Here is a 7,341-nt window from a genome sequence, read left to right on the forward strand (position 1 = left end):
CACCCCATATCATTTATACTGAGCAGCATGTACAGGGCGTATGCGAAATTTCAAAATAATCGGTGAACAAGCAAAGAAAATATGAAATAAAAATTATTTATAAAATATAAATCAATGCTCTGCAGCTCTGTTGTTTTTCAGATTTAGAAAGCCTGCGATTTATCTTTGGATTTTTTGAATCTGAATACATTTACATGCATGAAGTTATTAAAAATGAACGAATAAAGTCTGAATTTCCCTACGTTTCTTATTAGAGATCAATAAAGATTTAAGCATAGAATATGAATTGTTCGAAACTGCAAAGAAATATTAAAGAGTTACGTGGCGAACCTGAAAAAACTGCATTTTAGGAAATTGAGTACTTTTGTAATATAACAAAATGCAAATTACAAGAAAATAACCTGTAATTAGTAAATTAAAACATGAAATTAGCTAGAATTCATAGAAAACCGGGCGCTACAATTTGCCAAAAACCGCATTAAAATATCCGCAAAATCCACTTTATACAATCTACAAAGCTGCACATACGAGTAGCATCAATGTTGTCACATAGAAATATGGGAAGAAATATAAAGTACAAGGTACAAACATAAATTGCCGTTCTGATCCGGACCGCCAAAAATCCCTAAAAGACGAATTTTTTCTTAAAAAATTAACGCCATTCAACAACGCAAGAGTGTTTATACGTAAGGACGACGGGCGGCAAAAAACTGGAATATTTGGACGAATCCTGACCGCTGGAATTTTTGATGACAAATTGCATCAAAAAATAATATGTTTTGAGTGTTAAATTTAGAATAACGTTGCAAAATCTAAATAAAAGGGCAGAGATCACTAGACCATCACTAAGTAATAAACAAGATCCGCCTACTTTTCGGCATTTTCGTTTGGATTCTGGATTATATTCATCTTTGATTTTCTCACAGGAGAAAAACAGTAACGTTTATAACTTTGTTTCAAAGAAAATTCAGGGTGTGTTCACAATAGAACATTCTTATTTTACATTGTAACGGTTCATATAAAAATAATATACTGAGGAAATCTGACTATTTAATATTGAAAAACTGAGTGAAAAGAAGTCTAGTTTTGAAAATTCGAACCATCTCTATTTAAAATACAACAACTTCTAATTTAAGGTGTAATTCACAGAAGAAATAGACCTAAAAGTGCATCCATATCATAAAAATCAAGCATGTATGATACAAGAAGCGATCTATATGGCAACCATTGGAAAAATAATTTTAAACTTACCCGAAGCTGTATCGTGCCATCCAGAAGAAATGGAAACATTCTTTAATATAACAGCAACTCAGTTCAAATCCCCATTATTTGAAATCAGCAAAGATAACACAGATAAATGTAGAATTTTAAGAACAACGGAGGGTTCACTTCAGCTAGTGATGATTTATAGATAGAGATCCTTCTTCATTCTCTAGTTTTATTTATTAATCCTCAAAGACATTCACTACACTTGAACACACAATGAAGATTCACACCAAATTGAAAATTTACACTAAATCCTGCAGTTAACGAACAGGGAACAGGATGATCTACCGCAGTGAACATAAAGCACATTTATCGGCAACACACAAAAGACTCACGACCTATTTCGTCCCATACCCGTTGAAAACTGAACATTAAGCGAGTTTATCAAAAAAACTCCTGCGATTTTAAGGTGTTTTTCACTTTTCAAATGGATCGAGATACAGAACTACCATGATGATATAATCGTCCCTTCGACCCGGATTTGTCATAGCTTGCTTTATTCGGTTCGATTTCAGTTTTTTTCAGCCAAATTGTAGAATGTTTCATTTCAGACCGCAATATTCTCAAATGCAACGTTAACGTTTCAACTTGTTTGAATGATCGCCGTAAACAAATCAGCTTTCTCAGCCAAAGAAAAACATATCCAAATATGCGGCGGCGCATTTTTGCTTGTTTATGCTAAATTAAATGTTGGCTCTCTGATATTTTGTTTGATTTTTAAGAAACTTGAATCTTTTTAGTTTCATGTTTTGTAGACCTGTCTACATAGTAGATTCACCTTCAAACTGTGGTATGATTTGAGCATTAAGAGTGATTAAATAAGTACATAACTTTGTTTTCACATGAGTTCTTGGATTAGCCTTTGCTCAATGTTTATGAAACTGATTTCGTGCAGCTTGAAACTTGCTGTGCAGCTGAATGTCTTTCTCTTCTCGCATCATTAGGAGCGCAAGCAACATCTCGGATGAGACTCTTGCTAGATTTGGCATTGTAGACTTTGATCACTTTTTGCTAATTTCATTATGTTCTGCCAATATATTGATTGAAAGTTTATTTAGTGTGGCTTTCTTTACTTGATTTTAATGTCAAATTTTGGGCTACCTTGAAAAAGGTGGAAATAAAATAGGTTTTAATGGTTTATAACAACTTTTGTCACAAGGCCTGCTGATGTCGCTGGATGTAATTATTTTATTCTAGTTATAGATTCATCAGTCTGATCAAATAATATTTCAATTCAGCATATACAAAGAACACCTTCTATCAACATACTTCATCCAAATTCATACTAGATAAGACCGAATAAGAAACTCAAAAGGGAAAGATACAGGCTGTATACCCACATATATAATTATACATGGTGTCTCAAGGTCAGCGTCCATTAGAATATTTTGGAAAGTAATGCGATTTGAATCCTGCAAATTTTGATAATGGCATTTTCGGAGACGCTCTTTTCCTATGAAATAAGAGCGACATTATACGACCTCCGGTTATTCCGGAAGTTGTTTCAAACTTATTTTTAATTATTTTACATATTCATAATTAATTTATTTTTAATTTCAACATTATTTTAAATAGAACACCCTGGATAATGTTTTTGCTTGTGTCCCGCTCTTTATTTCCAATAACATTTATGAAAAGTTTTTCTACTTTACTCTTTCCGTTTCTGAGCAAAACATAGCATAGTTTTTGTCAAAATGTTATCATCATCAGGGAGTCGCCTAAAATTGAATATCTTCAAAGATGAAAGAGTGAAACTCAAAATCGCAGTTGCAAAATTAAATATTACTGTGGTGGATAATGAATTATCCGAAAAATAAACCTACGTATAGCAAAGCGGGAAAATTACAATATTTATTCTGTGTAAAAAAAAACTGGAAAAATTGGTTGAGGAAAAATTGATTTGAGTTTCATGGCATTTTGTTTTAACAAGAATTTTTCGCGTATTTCTCTTAATACTGGATTCAGGTGGAAATTTTAAATTCAGCAAAACTATTGTAATATCAATGTTGGCATTGCTAACAAAATTCCAGGGCATTTGGGGGCGAAAACTCAAATATTTTTGGTGTGGACGTTCTTCTCTTAAAAACTCTGTCAATCCTATCCCCATTTGAATCATTAAGGCTGGGTTGAAAAGAGCACAATCTGCTGTAACACCGGCTTTTTAACCAACTCAAATCGATTAAGAAACGTAAAATTTATTTATAGCGAAAACAAATATTTTACACTTAAGGCAAACTTAAGATGGATTTCAGTGCCAAACAAGCATTTTAATACACGAAAATCGGACTTTCTTTAAACAAAATAAAACTACGTTGACGTGTCCTAAAAATTACGGTTGACAAAATTATACTCGGTTAGTAAACAGAAATWTTTTTTTTCGCAAAAACGATCAATGCTACCAGATTTAACAAAGAGCATACAATTGTGAATAAATGATTAGTGCATCAACCGAAAAAAAAATTAGTTGATTTCATCCACTAACTGAAAAGTTCTAGTAGTTTTTGTACCACGACACTCAAGAATTCACCACTTGTCCAAAACGGCTGAACTCGATTGTTTCATCAAAATATGAGTCTTACTTACATACGAACAAAGTCACAGCGAGTTTCACCAAAATACATCGTACCATTCTCCTGATATTTAAAAAAAGATCAATTTTTTGAAGAACTTTGACCATCAATAGCAGAGGAGCCAGACATTTTTTGTTAATAAAAGTTAGGACAGATCGTCTTATTTTGATCCAAATAATATCGCAGTACCCTTTTGATCATGAGCTTATGGGACACCCTGTATATACAGTTGAATATACATATTGACGTATATGACACGAAAAGTCGAATCATCATTAAAGTTGATACTTTTTATGAAACTAACATATTCAGTTCTTTAATATATTTATTTGCAAGCATTATTATAAAATAATTATTTTCCAGTTTTGTCAAGTTTTAGATTTGTAAAAAAAACATTCTGTATCAAAATCTTGTGCATACAACCGATAGAAATACTTGAGAAGGCTGACTGTTAGAATTAAATTCAATGTATGATAGAAGTTCCCCATGCTTAGCTAAGTCAGCGTATTTTAATATTTTTTCGTATTATCTAAATTTAAAATATATTTAAGATGGTTTGTTTCGGAATGAAAGCTCTGTGTAATATAATTATTCAAAAACCGCAATGATCAAGCAATTTTTTGTTCAAAAAATGTCCAACAAAATCGATCTCATAAGAAAAATCTCGTTTCTAAAAACCAATGCTTTATTAAAACTGGCAAGATTTCGCGTAGCTCAAGACTTGACAGTATAATAATTCGCAATTATTATATTGTGTATGAAATGCATCAAAATAATAATTCTAGGCTTCTTACATATATTGGTGCTTTTTTAAACATCCTACTTGAAAAATCAATCATTAGCTTTTTACAGTAAAGCCAAATGTACTTTTTAAAATGGAACGGGGTGTAGTATATGGCATCAGAATTTAAAAACACGCTTAAAACACTGATTTAATGTACAATAATTCAAAATACTACATAAAACATTTAAAGTATATAAGACAATTATATACATCATCACACAATATGATGAATCAGTCACAACCAGTTTCAAACTACTGCCATTTGTTCGATTTTGCTATATATCTATCTATATCTATATCTATATATATATTAGATGGATTCATGAGCATTATAGAGATTGTTGATCATAATGCATCATCATCAACTGTTGAGAAAGTGAAGCGAAATGCATTTCAGAATTTATTTAAACTGTCTCATTTTTAACATTGTTCTCACTACTGTAAAGTAAGAGAAGCATTGCACAATATTTATGGGAGTTTGAGCGAGTTTTTCGACAACATAAACAATAAAACATTCATAATTTTAGTATTATAACACTCTCCGTTATAAATGCGTCCTATTTCGAATAAAACTCGACCTATATTGCACTCGATTTTTGACTCCAACTCAATTTTAAAGTTCTGGAAATTGTAATCAGGGAGCTCGACGTAAAAAGATGAAACGGCGCGTTTAAACTCGCCGGAGTATGTAATCAACAAAACCTCAAAAAGAGAAGTTAAAACGTGATCAGTAGTACTTGTAAGCATAAATAATATTATATCAGAAGCACAAGAATCAATTTGTAGATAACGCGTATCTAAAAATTTTACGTTTTTAAAACTTTTATCATTTCCTGGCTGGAAGAACTACAATGGCAGATAGTAGTCCATGGAGTGAAAACGTGGCTGTGAGTTTTATGACGACTTTTAGCATATTTCTCCATATCTCAGAAAATTACCTCTCGATAAGTATCTAGAATTGGATGACCCGAGATAGCATTAGTTAATCTTGTCTGCTCGCCAACTAGGTCCAAGCTGTCCGTAAAATCCATTATTTGTCGCATACGATAGTCGACTTTATTTGCATACTGATGATACATTTGTGAGCACATTCCTATAGGGGCTGCATGAAGTAGCGCCAAACGTTTAACTATTAGTTCAGACTGAGCGGAACTGCAAGGCTTCATTACTTTTCTATAGCCATCAAACGTTATGTTTTTTAGCAATATAGCTGCTGTGCGGTCGGTTTTATTAGCAAGCTCATTTATCATGCTGAGAGCGTCTCCATAACACTGAGGAAAAGGTCCAAATATCTGATTTTTTTCCACCCCATGTGAAACGAATCAACTAATGGTAACACTGATGTATACATCATAATTTCCCTTTCCATGTGGTGGTAAACATCCTTTTCTACACCTCCAACACCATCTCCTATCAGTTTTGCCACTACGTGCATATGATTCTCCAATCGTCGGGCATCAACTGGAACTCTCACCAATATTTTTATGTGGAAGATAAACRGATGCGTTCCGGCTGGTCACATATAATTCCTTCTCTTCACTCAAGACTGTGGTTTGAGAAGAATAACTATGTTTCAGCAATTTTACCAATTTGTAATGCTTGAATGAAAATTGCACCAACGTGGGCGCCGTCGGAGTCGAAAACGCTCTGCGTGTTCGGGCAAGTGCCCTTACAAAACCCCTGTAAAAATACAGAAAATATGGTCAATTTCTTTATTAGTGATTAGTAAAGTGAAGTGTTTTAAATTAAAAGTCCGCAGCAGCAAATAATATTGGCACAGTATATAATGTTTACATTTAATTCTCCTTAAATGTTGCATTTAAGCTCTCTAATTGTTATCAGCAAAACCAAAGATAAAATGGGTTTTTGGAAACAATGAACTAACGCGATTTTAATCATTTAAGGTGATGTTGATATTTTACAAGAAGTATAAAAACGGAAACAACATGAAAAATTGGCTGCAAATCCATATACATACTTATATCAAGTATCTTATATTTGTGTTAAATACAAAATATAGGTACTCCAGTTTTCCATCAGTTTCTTAAAGTTATAGTTTACTTACGATCTCACTCTTTGTCGGGCGCAGTCAATCATTTTTAATAATTTGATATATTCAAGCTTTCTATTAAATCGAAGAAAAATTTGCAGCTAAATATAACTACAATCTGAAAACATTTCTGGCATTTGCCTTTTTACGCATTCAAACTAAATTGGACCCATATCACACTAACACGATTAAAGTAAAGGACTGTGAACGAAATACTCGTGCTTCGTGAACTGATATGATTGCTGATTGAATTCGAGTTATTTTGGTTACAATTAAAATCAATTTTAAGGAAGTATTTCTGTTTTGCAAAAACACAGACTGCCTAATGTTGGAAAAGCAAGTTCGGTTCCTTTCCAAACTTGTTTTTTCGCATTTATCAGATCAGGAAAAAGATTTTGGCAAAGAAATGCATTTGTGATGAACATTAGTTTGGAACGGGAGGTAGCAGGGTATACAAATTGTCAAATACAGTTCAAAAATATTGATTTATTTAAAAATATATAAAAATTCAACAGAACACATTAAAATTATATCATACAATATTATCATAATGTGATGAATTCGTCGTAGTCCATTTTAAAAATGTTGAAAAAATATTATATTCTTTCTATTTTACTGCATTACATGAATTTGTGAGTAATATACAATAATAATATAATAATTAATAATAT

The 7,341-nt window shown here is 32.2% G+C and overlaps 1 long non-coding RNA gene across 1 annotated transcript; it reads right to left on the bottom strand.

The window, feature by feature from the left end:
* Positions 1–4,755: 4,755 nt before the first annotated feature.
* Positions 4,756–7,080, bottom strand: LOC125505143. The gene is made up of 2 exons (XR_007281947.1): positions 6,686–7,080; positions 4,756–6,300 (listed from the first exon to the last, which is right to left on the bottom strand). It is a non-coding gene; the product is annotated as an uncharacterized LOC125505143 (long non-coding RNA).
* Between the last annotated feature and the right edge of the window lie 261 nt (positions 7,081–7,341).

This window comes from Dendroctonus ponderosae, unplaced genomic scaffold (genome assembly GCF_020466585.1).
Source record: "Dendroctonus ponderosae isolate FM_Combo_2020 unplaced genomic scaffold, Dpon_F_20191213v2 Dpon_F_20191213_7, whole genome shotgun sequence".
In the NCBI taxonomy this organism is placed as follows: Eukaryota; Metazoa; Arthropoda; class Insecta; order Coleoptera; family Curculionidae; genus Dendroctonus; species Dendroctonus ponderosae.